This window comes from Arabidopsis lyrata, assembly GCF_000004255.2.
Source record: "Arabidopsis lyrata subsp. lyrata unplaced genomic scaffold ARALYscaffold_3, whole genome shotgun sequence".
Classification (NCBI taxonomy): Eukaryota; Viridiplantae; Streptophyta; class Magnoliopsida; order Brassicales; family Brassicaceae; genus Arabidopsis; species Arabidopsis lyrata.
This window is the reverse complement of record NW_003302553.1, coordinates 20355706-20371452: the sequence shown is the minus strand read 5'-3', so window position 1 is coordinate 20371452 and position 15747 is coordinate 20355706.

Sequence of the window (15747 nt, the reverse complement as noted above, 5' to 3'; positions counted from 1 at the left end):
CGCTTGGAACCATCCAATTACCAGTTTGAGCCGGTGGGGTAACAAAGATAGTCAACTTCTCAGTCACCGATCGACCTACCATCTACAACGTCATAATGGGAACTCCGTGGTTAAATCTAATGCGAGCTGTCGCATCAACATACCATCTGTGTGTCAAATTCCCGACCCCCAATGGCGTGAAAACGATCTGGGCAGTCAGAAGAATTCTCGGATGTGTTTCATGGCAGCACACAAACTCCGAAACCCTGTCACTGAAGCGAAGGCCGAAACAGATCGCAAGAAATCAAAACTTGGCCGGAGTGAAGAGAAGGCTATATCTAAACAGTTATAGCAATTACAGATCGAGGAGGCGTGCGAGGAGAAGAAGCCTACCTCGGATCATGTAATCTCCATTAGCCTCAACGACGAACGGCCTGAACGATGCGTGGAAATTGGCAGCGACTTAACCGAGGAAATCAAGACCGAGCTCATCTCATTCCTCAAAGAGAACATCAACACCTTCGCCTGGTCGGCTGAAGATCTACCTGGGGTAAGCATCGACGTAATCTGCCACGAGCTGAATGTTGACCCATCTTTCAAGCCCATCAAGCAGAAGCGGAGAAAATTGGGTCGTGATCGCGCAGATGCCGTGAACGCCGAAGTAGAAAAGCTCCTGAAGATCGGTTCAATCTCCGAAGCAAGATATCCAGACTGGTTAGCGAATCCTGTCGTAGTTAAAAAGAAGAACGGGAAGTGGAGAGTATGCGTCGACTTCACCAATCTGAACAAAGCTTGTCCCAAAGACAGTTTTCCGCTCCCACATATCGATCGTTTAGTAGAAGCAACTGCGGGAAATAAGTTGCTATCGTTCATGGATGCTTTTGCGGGATACAACCAGATCCTCATGCACCCCGACGACCGCGAGAAGACAGCATTCATCACTGACCGAGGTATCTACTGCTACAAAGTCATGCTCTTCGGACTCAAGAACGCTGGCGCAACTTACCAACGACTCGTCAACAGGATGTTCTCCGAGCAGCTCGGGAAGACGATGGAAGTATATATCGACGACATGTTAGTCAAATCCCTCGAAGAAAGCGATCACATAGCTCATCTACGCGACTGTTTTCGCCAGCTCAACAAGCACAACATGAAGCTCAACCCGGCAAAATGTCGTTTCGCGGTAAAGTCGGGAGAATTCTTGGGATATCTCGTAACTCACCGAGGCATCGAGGCAAACCCAAAGCAAATTTATGCTCTACTGAACATGCCTTCACCACAGAACAAGCGCGAAGTCCAACGTCTCACCGGGAGAGTCGCAGCCCTGAACCGATTCATCTCGCGATCCACTGATAAATGCCTGGCTTTCTACGATACTCTGCGCGGAAACAAAAAGTTCGAATATACCGATCGCTGCGAAGAGGCTTTCCAGGAACTGAAGAGGTATCTGGCTAATCCACCGGTGTTGGCAAAACCAGTCCCGGGCGGGCCATTATTCTTGTACATCGCAGTCTCGGATACAGCGATAAGTGGAGTCATAGTAAGGGAAGACAGAGGAGAGCAGAAGCCGATATTTTATGTCTCGCAAACCTTCACCGACGCGGAAACACGCTACCCGCAAACTGAAAAGCACGCCCTCGCCGTAGTAATGTCAGCTCGGAAACTACGGCCATATTTCCAGTCTCACTCAATTGTCGTTATGGCGCCCGTATCACTCCGAACCATCCTGCACAGTCCGAGCCAATCGGGACGCCTGGCCAAGTGGGCGGTAGAACTCAGTGAGTATGACATCGAATACAGGAACAAAACATGCGCGAAATCTCAAGTCCTGGCCGATTTCATCATCGAGCTGCCCACAGAGAACGCCCGAGAAGAGTCACCCAACGCTGTTTGGATCCTCCACGTCGACGGCTCATCCTCAAAACAAGATTCTGGCGTCGGAATCCGCCTAGCATCACCAGAGGGTGAAATCCTCGAACAGTCCTTTCGGCTAAATTTCGACGCAACTAACAACGTGGCTGAGTATGAAGCGCTGATAGCAGGACTTAAGCTGGCTCGGGGGCTTAAGATCAACAAGCTGCGAGCCTTTTGCGACTCCCAGCTTGTGGCTAATCAATTCAATGGAGAATACGCGGCTCGCGACGAACGAATGGAAGCGTATCTTGCTCTCACGCAAGACTTGGCGAAACAGTTCGGAGAGTTCGAGTTAACCAGAATCCCGCGAGGCGAGAACATGTCAGCCGACGCCTTAGCGGCTCTAGCTGCAACCTCCGACCCAAATCTGAAGAGAATCATACCGGTCGAGTTCATCGAAAAGCCGAGCATTGAAGATAATAGCAAGGATCAAGTTCTAACAGCTCGGGAGACAGAAGAACCGGAAGAAATGGACATCAAACTGCTAGGCCAGCAAACTACGGACACAACCGAGCTCGAATACGGAAGCGACGCCAAATGGATCGGAGCCATCCGAAGCTACATAGCCGATGGAGAAGTTCCTACTGAAAAATGGGCAGCTCGGAAGCTTAAGGCCAAAGCGGCTCGGTATACTCTGATCGACGGAGAACTCTTTAAATGGCGACTTTCCGGTCCCCTCCTTATCTGTGTCGAAGGAAACGAAGCTCGGAGAGTCATGTAAGAAGTACACGGCGGATCTTGTGGAAACCATTCCGGCGGAAGAGCCCTGGCTATAAAGATCAAACGCCACGGATATTTTTGGCCGACGATGGTCAAAGACTGCGAGAAGTTTTCTCAACGATGTGATAAATGCCAGAGGCACGCACCAACTATTCATCAACCCGCCGAGCTCCTCTCTTCCATCACTTCGCCTTATCCGTTCATGCGATGGTCCATGGACATCATCGGACCTCTACACAACTCCAAGCAGAAGAAACTCGTCCTCGTACTGACAGACTACTTCTCCAAATGGATCGAGGCGGACTCTTACGCCAGCATCAAAGACGCGCAGGTCGAGAACTTCGTCTGGAAGAACATCGTGTACCGCCACGGAATACCTTACGAGATCGTTACAGACAACGGATCGCAGTTTATTTCGGCTCGGTTCGAAGGATTCTGCGAGAAATGGGGAATTCGCCTTAGCAAGTCTACGCCTCGGTACCCTCAGGGAAACGGACAGGCCGAAGCGGCAAACAAGACGATTCTCGATGGAATAAAAAAGCGTCTCGACGCGAAGAAAGGCCGCTGGACCGACGAATTGGAAGGAGTACTATGGTCGCACAGAACCACGCCGCGGCGGGCCACGGGAGAAACACCTTTCGCCCTTGTCTACGGCACGGAGTGTGTGATTCCCACCGAAGCCGAGATCCCGGGACTGAGAAGACGTTTTCTCCCCGAGCAGGAAAATTCCAACACTCAGATGATGCTGGACGAGCTGGACTTAATTGACGAAAGAAGAGATTCGGCTTTGATCCGCATGCAGAACTATCAAAATGCAACGGCTCGGTACTACAATTCTCACGTTAAGCATCGCCGTTTCCACGAAGGAGATCTCGTACTACGCAAAGTTTTCCAGAATACCGCCGAGCAGAACGCAGGTAAGCTCGGCGCGAATTGGGAGGGACTTTACACGATCGCAAAGGTAATCCGTCCCGGCGTCTACGAACTCGTCAACATGAACGGCAAAGCGGTACCTAGATCCTGGAACGCAATGAACCTAAGGAAATATTACCGCTAAAAACCTAAGGTACGCATGTACTCGAACTACGGGGTGGCTTGATCCCTGAAAAGGGTACGTAGGCAGCTCGTCCTCGGACGAGTTCAGCTACCCCCCCTAATTAAAAAAGGGGGGAGTGGGTCCGTATACATATATACTCCCACTAAATTTTTCAAATTTTCTAAGTTTTTACCCTTCGGATTATCAATTTTATCCACCTCGACATTTTTCCCAAAACTCATCTCGGGAACTTTTACTATCCTCTTATCGACCCACAAAGCTAACAGTTCATTCGGATGATGGCCACGTCCACGAACAGAGAGCTCATTTCACCGCTTCGGTTACAGCGCGCTATATAAGTATTCGAGACAATTCGGTCAGAGATATCTGACCACCAAGAGATTGTCTTCGGAAAACCCAGTCGACTCCGACACTGGTACCCCAGTTCGCTTCTAAGCACTGGCTTCGACTATATCAGCTCGGGTCGCAACCGATAGAGATTAGTCCCATATAACCAAAACCCAGTTACCTTAACACTGGTGAACGATCCATTTCACTTTCAGTTCGGAAGTAGAAACGATTCGGGAGAATTAACTTTTTCACATCACTTACAAAAACCCAGTTATCTTAACACTGGTTCGCTATTCCGAAAGATAACTCCTACTGAACCGAAGCTCATTTTTACCAAAACCCAATTACATTGACATTGGTGTATAATTCGGTTCGGAAGTTAAAACGACTCGGAAAAGACTAACTCCTTGATGAACGAAGTCACTTCAAGTGTTTAAGGAAACATGCATTCAAAAGGGATAAAGCCGTCCAGGCACAAGTCTTACAAAAAGGAGAAGAATCAAAACAAATCCAGAACATAAAAGAAGGGGCGCCTCGGGATCACTTATCCTGCTCCTCGTCTGGAACAAGCGCAGCCTCGGAGCACAGGTTCTTCCCTGCTTGATCTGTAACTCCACCGACCTATTCCCAAGGCTATCGTGAGCAGAGTCGGGTGACACCGGAGGAATCTTCAAAGTTTCGAGCAGCTCGACCGCGAGCTGAGAATACTCCGCTTCGGCGTCCCCGAACTCTTCTTTCCATGCATCTACCTCTTTCTTCTCGTCCTCGATCGACTTGCCCGCCTCGAGCTCGGCAATCAGCTCGGCGTTAGCCTTAGTCTGGGAGAAGTACATGTATCGATCAGCGACCTGGTCGAACTGTTCCAGCTTCGCCTCGATCGTTTTGATCTGCTTGGCGAATTCTTCAGTAACCTCCCTTTTGGCAGCCTTCCTGGCTCGAGCAACCTCGACCTCCCGAAGGGACTTCTCCTCGGTGAATAGGCGGTTGAGGCGCTCAATCTCCGCTTCGGCTTTCTGCCGAATTCGAGCGTTCTCCTCGGCATCCTTCTGCCTCGCTTCTTGCTCAGCCGCAACCAAGGCCTCGGCCCTCTCCCTTGCTGCGGTCGCCTCGGTTATTCTCCTCTCCGATTCCGCTCGGGCCATCTCAAACTGCTCGCTGGCAGCTTCGCGCTGGCGGTTCGCAGATTCGTAGGAACGAACCAGCGTGTTCATTGAGGAGAAGGCCTGGGGATAAAACGACATGTTAGGAACGAAAAAGAACTTCGAAACAAGAGGTTCAACAAAAAAATTATTATTACCTTCAGAAAGTTGGCCGAAGTCTCGGCGAATCTTTTCGCCTCGGCCAGAGTCTCAGGGGCCGTCAACAACGGCCATGCACACGAAGCAACAAGGTTGGCCGAAGCCACCTTGTCCTTGTAAATCGGTCGAGAGCTGCTATGATCGCTCTTCGACTTCTTCCTCCTATCGGTAGAGTGGTCGCCCCGAGGACGTTTTCCCTTAGACTTGGCCTGTCTACCAGCAGCCAAGCCGACCACAACTTCGGTGTGTTCGACCTCGGGAGCTTGAACTCCACCGTCCCCAGCAGGGACATCGTCGATCGCTTCGAGAGGATCCGAAGTAACAGCTAGATCAACCCCGGATCCTTCGGGGCCCTTAACCACTTCGGGCCTGCCAGACGCCTCGGGTAGATCGGACGCCTCGGGCCTTCTAGACCCCTCGGTCAAAGGTTTGAAAACCGCCTCGAGAGCTCTTTTCTGCTCAGCCGCTTCCTTCTCAGCAGCCTTTTTCTCCCTTAGCGTCATCTTCGCCTTCTGCATCTCCATGTAACCGCTTAATCGGTGATCCGAGGAGGATGATGATGATGAACAGGACACGCCTCGGAGTAATCTCAGCGCTTTCTCAACTCTTTTGAGCGTAAAATGCTTGGTCCAGTTACACTTCCGGGAAGCCAACTCCTCGTGAGTTTCTAAAAGATCTTCGGGGATAAGCTCGAGGAACGCCGGGTTACGATCTGAAAATGAAAACAAAACTGGTTAGAATAAATCGATCAAATCACGACAGAAAGAAAACTTAAACGCTTCGGGTAAACTACCGATTTTGCCCCATTTCGCAACAATTTTATCAAGGCATCCCTCGGGGACGGAGTCCTCGTCAATCGCAACGAAGAAGAAATGATCAATGTACTTCTCATCCTTGCTCGGGAACCCGCCAATGATCTTTTTATTTTTGCTCGGCGAGATGTAGTATCTTTCCAGAGGACCCGGGCTACGACGAACCTCCAGGAAATTCCTTAAATGCCCGAGGGACAAAATTTTATCCGCCTCGAAACTCCTTACTAAGATCCCAATGAGATGCCGCAGTCCACGAGTTGAGATCTGAGCCAACGCAATCTTATACGACCACAAATACTCAACGATCAGCCTCGGGAGAGGGAACCATAGGAAACAAAAACTGAAAAACCCCTCGTACAACGTGAAGAACCCCTTGGGAGGATTATCGGCTCGTTCGCTCGGGGTCGGAAGCCTCATCGTGACTCCTTCACTGAAACCGAACCGAACTCTCAATTCTCTGAGGGAATCCTCGGTGGATAGCGTAGAACCAGGAGGGTCGGGCCTTTTCACTTTTCTGGCTCGCTTCGTCTTCTGCTGTAGAGCCTTAGCCGCTTGCATCCTGGCCTGAAGCATTCTCGCCTCCGCGTCGGAATCATAGTGAACCGCCTCGGCCTTTACAGGGAGCAAAGACGGCTCGGGCGCTTTTTGCCAACGAGAACCCCCAGCTTCGTCCTTAGACGGAGGACGCGTTCTCCCCGTATTTAAAGCTGCCTCGGGGTCATCAGGAAGATCCTCATCCCGAGCCACATTCGCAACTATATCCTCCCGAGCCATAAATTGGCTCGGATCTTGGTCCACGGATGACGATTTTGCTTCACTATCGTCATGCCGTTCGGAGCAATCTGAAAAACTAGCCTCGGTTCCTTCCGAGGGACTGCTCCAAACCATCTTCTTTTCATGAACAGGAATGTTTCTGCCTCGGGACGAATCACTTGAATCAGAGAGTGACATCTTCGGCTCGGGTGAATCAAAAAGAATCGGAAAAACAAGATTTGAAATCGGAAAAACCAAATCTAAGATCTGGCACGGCGGAGGAACGACGGAAAATAAAGCAAAGCAGAAGAAATTAAAGAGATCAAGATCAGAGAGAAAAGAAGCGAACCTTAGAAATTTTCCTTGCAGATTGCGAAATGTGAAAATGAAGCAGGAGTCGGATATTTATAAAACACTTCGGCGCGTCGGGTACACACGAGTTTAATAATATTTAGCATCCGCCCAAGTCTCGGGCGCGTCGGGCGCGCGTGACCAACATTAAGATGCTTCGCATCCGCACGGGTCTCGGGAATCAGCAGAGGACTCTTCCACTTCTCGAGGTAGAATCTCAACCGTCACACGCGCTAGAAGAAGATGAAGCGTCAAAGAGATTCGAATCGTCAAGAATCAGAGTCACCGAAGGACACTAACCATTTTTGAAACATTGAAAATTTCGCGGCATACAAGGATGGGCTCGGAACAAAGTTTAAAACGGCTCAGACTAACAGTCGTGAAGCTCATCCCATAGCACCGAGCCGAACTTCGAACGCCTCAGGGAACTTCTGAAGACACCTCGGTGAAGCGAGCCGTTCACCTCGGTGCAAACTGCCATTCACCACGGTGAAGCGAGCCATTCACCTCGGTGCAAACTGCCATTCACCTCGGTGCAAACTGCCATTCACCTCGGTGCAAACTGCCATTCACCTCGGTGCAAACTGCCATTCACCTCGGGTCACTGCATTGGTTGCCTCGGGGAACGCCCGTAGTCTGCTCGGGGTCTGTCAGCAAGCTTGTGAACCCGAGCCGGCTCCCTTCAAGTGCCCGAGCCGGTTCACTCCGGGAATCCGAGCCGGTTCGTGTCGAGACCCCCGAGCTGGCTCCTTCCGTGGACCCGAGCCGGTTTCTCTCGGGAACCTGGGCCGTGCCTCTCATGTCCCCGAGCCGATTGCACAAGTCACCGAGGCAAAGACTTGGTAAAATATTCGTCTTCAAAGTACCATTTCCAAGTAGGTCGTCATTTCCGAAAGAGAAGGATCATTTCCGATAAACCCGGAAATGATAAGGAAGAATCTCAAAGGATCGATTCAAATCAGGATATCTTCCAAGAAACTCCGCAGAATAAGGAAATTATCCTTATTCCGCGATATTCTAAGCCGACTTCAAGATAAATGGAAATCTTCCGAGAATATCGTGGGAGAGGCGGTTTATCACCCCTATATAAAGAGATTCAAGGCTCTCGCAGAAAGCAAGCAATATCGCTCTAGAATTTACACTACGCAAAGCTCTCACAGCACAAACACCTTTTTCTTTTATGATCAAACTCTTGTACGATCAAAGTCATCTTTTTCTTAATAAAATCAAGAACACCATCTTTGGTTTCAATCCGTTCTGTTGTACTTTGAGAATTCACGTTTATTGTATCCCTAAGATAAAACCCTAGACAAATCTCGATTGTGCTAGTTTCGACTTCCACAATTATGTCTTCAAGTGTCGGTTCTTTCGACTCCGTCTCCGACCACCGCCAATCTCGTACTTCCGACGAGTCGAATGTCCGGTCTGTTGATCCTTTTCTCAACGAATCTGTCAGCAACTCCCGGGGTCGTAGATCTAGAACCTCTTCCGGATCGTCGGCCTCGTCTGTCGCCAGAGATTCTCCGGTTGTTACAGAGTTACGACGTCGCGAGCTCGAAAGTCGCATGGGAGCAGCCGGACCGAGTGCAAATCCTAAGTCCGTTACAACCATGTGTCTTCGCGATGACGACAGTGACGCGGCATCTATAGATGAGGATAACGTACCGCTCATTAGACGCAAATCTTCTACTGTTAGAGCGGCTCGTTTTGTCGGCCCGTCGTCTGATGTCGCCGATCGTTTGGACATCGTTCCATTGATGAAGCGGAAGCACACCCCGGTTGGGTTTGTTCAGCCTGGCGGCCTAGCACCGGGAATTCCGGATTACCTTCAACCGACGACGTCGACGAGCGAGACGATTGAGCTTTCTCTCCATTTCTGCGATGCTCCGGCTTCCCTAAATACGCTCATCCCGAACCCATGGGATCGGCCCTGGACTGCTCCGCCTGGATATCTTTGTGTATATGAAAAGCTCATCACTGACTGCGGGCTGACTTTTCCAATTCCGGCATTCTTGCTTCAATACGCTTCGCGGCAAAAAATGGCGTTTGCGCAACTTTCTCCGGCTGCTATTCGGAATGCTTACGGCATGATTCGTTTGGCTGAGCGGTGCGGCGTCAAACCTCGTTGTTCCCTGTACGAGGAATTGACGACGAAGAAGAATTTTGGGAAATCCAAGCCGGGCTTGGTGTATACTCAGTCTTCGCTGACCCCAAAGTTGGTTGTTGGCGCGAAGAGTATGACCAACGATTGGCTTCGTTGGTACTTCTTTGTTAAGGTCGACAACGATTCCGTTGGGGACGTGGTCATCACGAATTACCATGGGTAGACTATTTCACCCGGTAGTTTGCTTATCCCTCCGAGGTCGATCCCTTGTTAACTGATAATTTATCTAACTTGCTTTTCTTGTTTCTTTTCCTCTTGTAGTTCGTTGTCCCAAGATCTTGGACCCGTATCCTGAGAAGCTTCGCGACGACGTTAAGAAGATTCTAGCTTTGTGCCCGTATACCTGGCCCAACGAAGAAGATCATGTTCGTCGCCCTTCCTCAAAACCAAAGAGAACGAGCCGAAGAGGAGGTCCTTCGAAAGCAAGGAAGGTTAACAAGACTCCAGGTCGGCCTTGATCTTTCCCTTATTTCTTTATTCGTTCGATGAGTGCGTACAATTTTTCTTATATTCTTCTCTCCCCTTTCTTTTTCATACCAGCTCCTTCAAAGATTATGGGGAAAATGAATGTCGACGCGGTGGGTGATTACTCATCAAGATATAAGAAGAAATCGTCGGTGACACCGTCAAAGAGGATGAGCCGGGAAGAGGACGAGGCTATGGCCTTAGGGAAACGTCTTTCCTTAGCCGAATACGAGGCTAAGGAGAGTGAGCGACGATCTTCAGATCGTCAGGATAGGAGAGAAGAAGGTGACCATCGTGATCGACGCGGTCATGGTGTTGTCGGTGTCGATCGTTCGGACGCAAGACCCGACGTAGAGAGGGAGAGGAGGGAGAAATCACATTCACATAATGGCCGAGCAATCACAACCCGAGGAGGCAAGGCTTCGGGAGAGGCGCACCGAATACGCTCGTATTCACATAACCAAGGCTCTCAAGGAGGCTGCCGACCAATTTCAGCAACGTCTTGACGGGATTCAGAGGCATTTCACCACTAGGGACGCGGCGTATCCCAAGTTCCTCGATTATAATCAGGCGGTCGGGAGCGTTGCCCTGCTGAAGGCGCTGGCTGAAACTGGGGAGGTCGTCTTGAACTCCAAGGACGTGATCGAGAGGCTTGAAGCTGATGCGGAAGAGCTTAAGAATGAGGTCAATGCGTTCGACATTGCCGAGCTAGAGGAAGGTTGGAATGACGTCGGAAATCTCTTCAAGGGATCTCTCGTCGTTGAGGAGTTTGCGCCTTCGGTTGAAGGTGTTGACGATGAAGTTGCTGGTGACGTCGAGGCCGTCGACCAAGTCATTGGTGATGGTGACACCAAGGTCGGGGATCCTCCTCAAGACGAGGTCGCGTCTTGAGATTCTTTGTTTATGTTTTTTTTCTTAAGTTATTTGCCGCGTAGTCGGCTTTTGTAAGACTCTTGCCACTTCTGTTGGCTTTTCTTTTATTGAACATCTATTCCGTTTATTATCTTTTGCGTATACTGTCGAGATCGTTCCGCGCAGGTTATTGAGGACGACCTCAATAACTTGGTCGATAATCGTGTTTGGGTCGGACCCAGAACATTTTTTAGGTGCGACCTCCGGGGTTGTTCCGCGCAGGTTATTGAGGACGACCTCAATAACTTGGTCGATAATCGTGTTTGGGTCGGACCCAGAACATTTTTTTTTAGGTGCGACCTCCGGGGTCGTTCCGCGCAGGTTATTGAGGACGACCTCAATAACTTGGTCGATAATCGTGTTTGGGTCGGGCCCAGAACATTTTTAGGTGCGACCTCCGGGGTCGGCTTATCCTGTTTGAATGATTAAAATGAACGTGATTGCGAGTTTGGCCTCGGCTTACATGATCAGTCGTTTTAGTCGTGCGAGTACGGGACTCAGCTTTCGTTCGATTAGTCACCGGGCCAGGGTGCTAACGTAATTTGTTTCGTTTCTGCCTTTGGAAAGATAAATTTTATTAATATTTGCAGCTGTGCCTCGTAAACGAGGCTGCCTACGTACCCCTTGATCGGAGGGATCAAGCCGCTCGTAGTTCACATTACATAGTGAGGCGTCGGTAAGGCCGGACATTGTGAGGAGCTTCAGGTGCATCGAATTCCATGTGCGGGGGACTTCGACGCCGGACATTGTGAGGATCTCGTAGTCTCCGGGTCGGACGATCTTCGATATCTGATAGGGACCTTCCCAATTCGCGCCGAGCTTCCCGGCGTTGAGTTCGGCCGTGTTTTCGAACACTTTTCTGAGGACGAGGTCACCTTCGCTAAAATGCCGATTATGGAATTTCTTGTTGTAGTATTTCGCTGCAGCAAGTTGATAATTCTGGATTCGACATAGCGCGGTGTTGCGGTTTTCTTCCAGGTCGTCGAGACTGTGCCTCATCATTTCATCGTTGAGATCATTATTCTGTACCATCATGGAACGTCGGAGGCTTGTACACCCTACTTCTGCCGGGGCCATCGCTTCCATTCCGTAGGCTAAGGAAAATGGTGTTTGTTCGGTGGCGCTGCGCGGGGTCGTTCTGTATGACCATAGGACGCCGTCGAGTTCGTCTGCCCAGACTCCTTTTTTGGCTTCTAGCCGTTTCTTGAGTCCGGCGAGGATTGTTTTGTTTGTTGCCTCAGCCTGGCCGTTGCCCTGGGGGTAACGCGGCGTTGATTTATTCAAGCGAATTCTCCAGCTAGCGCAGAAATCTTCAAATTGTAGCGAAATAAACTGTGAGCCGTTGTCCGTGATTATTTCGTATGGTAGGCCGTGCCGACAGATGATGAATTTCCAAATGAAGTTTTGTACGTCTTTGGCTTTGATCGTCGCATAGGATTCAGCTTCCACCCACTTGGTGAAGTAATCAGTCATGACGAGGATGAAGCGTTTCTGACGCGAAGCTGGAAGTGGACCGACGATGTCCATTGCCCACCGCATAAAGGGATATGGTGCGGCGCTGGCTTTCATTAGCTCAGTTGGCTGGTGGATGATGGGGGCATGCCGCTGGCATTGCTCGCACTTTAGCACGTAGTTTTTGCAATCTGAGATCATCGTCGGCCAATAGTAGCCGAGCTTTCTGACTTTGATCGCGAGGGATCGTCCTCTTGAATGGTTTCCGCCTGCTCCCTCGTGTTTCTTTCATAACTTCGGCCACGTCCGCTTTATGTAGGCAGCTAAGTACTGCTCCGGAGGCGTCGTACCGGAGTAAGTGTTCGCGGTACAGAGTGTATTTTGACGATTTGGCGCGCAGACGCCGTGCTTCCCATTTGTCTACCGGAACCGTCCCATCTGACAGAAAATCACGTATATCGAGGCGCCAATCGTCGGGGTCGCTTATCGGATCTGGTGCGGCGCGGCTGCGCACAAGGTTGACGGATTTGATCTCTTCAATGCTGGGGTGATCGATGCTTTTGACTGGTATGACGCGGCGAAGATCTGGGTCGGATGTTGAGGCTAGTGCTGCTAGAGCGTCTGCAGGAGCGTTATCTCCCCGTGGTATCTTGGTTAGCTCGAACTCTATGAATTGTTTGGACAGACGCTGGACGACCTTGAGGTATGCGTCCAATCTATCATTTCTTGCTTCGTAATCGCCGCTATATTGACTTGCTACGAGCTGTGAATCGATCATGGCACGGAGTCGTCGGGCACTCATTCCAATTGCGAGTCGGAGTCTGGCGATGAGTGCTTCGTATTCGGCGACGTTATTTGTTACCGCGAAACGTAACCGGAAGGACTGCTCTAACATTTCGCCGGTTGGGGAGACGAGCCTGATGCCGACACCTGATCCATGCGAAGAGGACGATCCGTCTGAATAGAGGGTCCAAATACCATTCGTCTGATTGGTGCTTAGTGTGGTGTCGTCCGGGTCAACTGCTGGTAATTCGATGATGAAGTCGGCGAGGACTTGAGATTTCATGGCTAGTCGAGCCCGGAAGTCGATGTCGTATTCACTGAGTTCGACGGCCCACTTGGTCATTCTTCCAGACAGGCTCGGACTGTGTAACGCGGTTTTGATAGGTTGGTTTGTAAGCACGGCCACGGTATGAGACTGGAAGTAGGGACGCAACTTCCTCGCCGACGTAACGACTGCTAACGCGGCTTTTTCCATTGTAGGATAGCGGACCTCGGCCTCGATTAGCGATTTACTTACGTAGAAGATTGGTCTCTGTTCGCCGCGGTCGTCTCGTACTAATACCCCGCTGACGGCCCAACTTGATACAGCTATGTATAAGAATAAAGTTTCGCCGTTCTCAGGTTTTGCGAGTACCGGTGGCGTCATCAGATACGTCTTAAGCTCGGCGAATGCTTTCTCGCTTACGTCGTCCCAGGTAAACTTGTCTCTCCACTTTAGGAGGTTGTAGAACGGCAAACATTTATCCGTCGACCTTGAGATGAATCGATTGAGGGCCGCGATCCGGCCGGTCAGCCGTTGTACTTCCTTGGCGTTTCTGGGAGAGGGTAACTCCAGTATAGCGCAAATTTTTTTTGGGTTGGCTTCTATCCCTCTCTTGGTGACGACGTAGCCCAGGAACTCACCGGAAGTTATCGCAAACGTACATTTGGCCGGGTTCAACTTCATTTGGTATTTGTTTAGCACGTCGAAGCATTGTCGGAGGTTCTGAACGTGGTCGTCAGCTTTCAATGACTTAACGAGCATGTCGTCGATGTAGACTTCGACAGTTCGGCCGAGCTGTTTGGCGAACATTTTGTTGACGAGGCGCTGATACGTTGCTCCGGCGTTTTTCAGACCGAAAGGCATCACCTTGTAGTAGTACGTTCCGCGATCGGTGATGAAGGACGTCTTTTCCTGATCGTCTTTATGCATGAGGATTTGGTTGTATCCGGAGAAAGCGTCCATGAACGATAGGAGCTCGTTCCCTGCTGTGGCTTCGACGAGCCGGTCGATATGCGGTAAAGGGTAGCTATCTTTTGGACACGCCTTGTTCAGATCGGTGAAGTCGACGTACACCCTCCACTTACCGTTTTTCTTTTTGACTACGACGGGATTTGCCAACCACTCTGGGTATCGGACTTCGATGATGGAGCCGGCGCCTAGTAGCTTTTCGACCTCGTCATTTACTGCTTTGGCTCGTTCCGGACCCAATTTGCGTCTTTTCTGCTTAACAGGTTTGAATGTCGGATCCACACCTAGCTCGTGGGACGTTATCGAGGGGTCGATTCCCGGCATGTCCTCAACGCTCCAAGCAAAGGTTGACGAATTCTCTTTGAGGAGGGCCACAAGGGCCGCTTTGATTTCTGGACTAATTTCAGCTCTGACGCCAACACAACGCAATGGATCCGACGCGTCGATATTCACAAGCTCCGTTCGACTTAGCTCCGATTCCTCGTAGGATTTGCCCGGTGCCTTTACTATTACAGAGCTGGGCGCGGGCTCCCCTTTCTTTGATTGCTATAATTTCTTTTCGGCGCGGTTCTTGTGTTCGATCAGGAAACACGTCCGCGCTACTTGCTGATTTCCTTTGAGAGTGAAGATTCCCTGATGAGTGGGAAACTTGACGCACTGGTGGTAGGTGGACGCGACGGCCTGCATTTGATGAAGCCACGGTGTCCCCAAAATTACATTGTATATCGTCGGTTTATCGATGACAACGAACTTAACCCAGGCGATCGTACCGCCGACAAACGTGGGTAGTTTGATAGTGTCGAGAGACATGATGAAGTCGCCGTCGAACCCGGCTAATGGTCGAGAGCGCGGCTTTATACGCCGGTCAGCTACGTTCATCGCGGTGAGGGTATCTTTAAAGATTAGGTCGACTGAGCTGCCTGTATCGATCATGACGCGCGTAACTCGGCTATCGCTGACGATTAGCTCGACAACTAGCGGATCGTTGTGGGGGAGATCGACTCCGACGAGGTCGTCTTTCGTAAAAGATATGGGTTCGATTTCCACGGAAGGTTGGCTCGGCGTTACTGGCCACGTCTCCATCATTTCGGCTTTCTTTCGATACTGCTTGATTGAACGGACCGAATCGTTGCAATTCTGAAGGCCGCCCATGATCATATGGATTTGTCGGACGACGTTGGGAGCGTCTGCGACAGCTTTGCCTTGGCGTTGTCTTTTGGCCGGATCGTTTGTTTGATCGTCGCCTCCAGCTGCTCCGTCGGCTCGATCCTGGAGGAACTGCCGAGCAGTGGCCTCGTTTCGTTTTTGGTTTTTATTGCCCCCTTGGGCTCGGTCACATTCGATGGTGATGTCGCCGCTCTTATACTTAGCCATGAGGAGTCCTTGCAGGTAGCGACAGTCCTCCGTCGCGTGGGCCTTGTTTTTATGATACTCGCAATACGCCGGCCCTGTAGTAACGGCATCGGCATCTCTCGCCCATTTGTTCCATTGTTTGGGCACCGTGCCTTCACTATTTATGACGAACG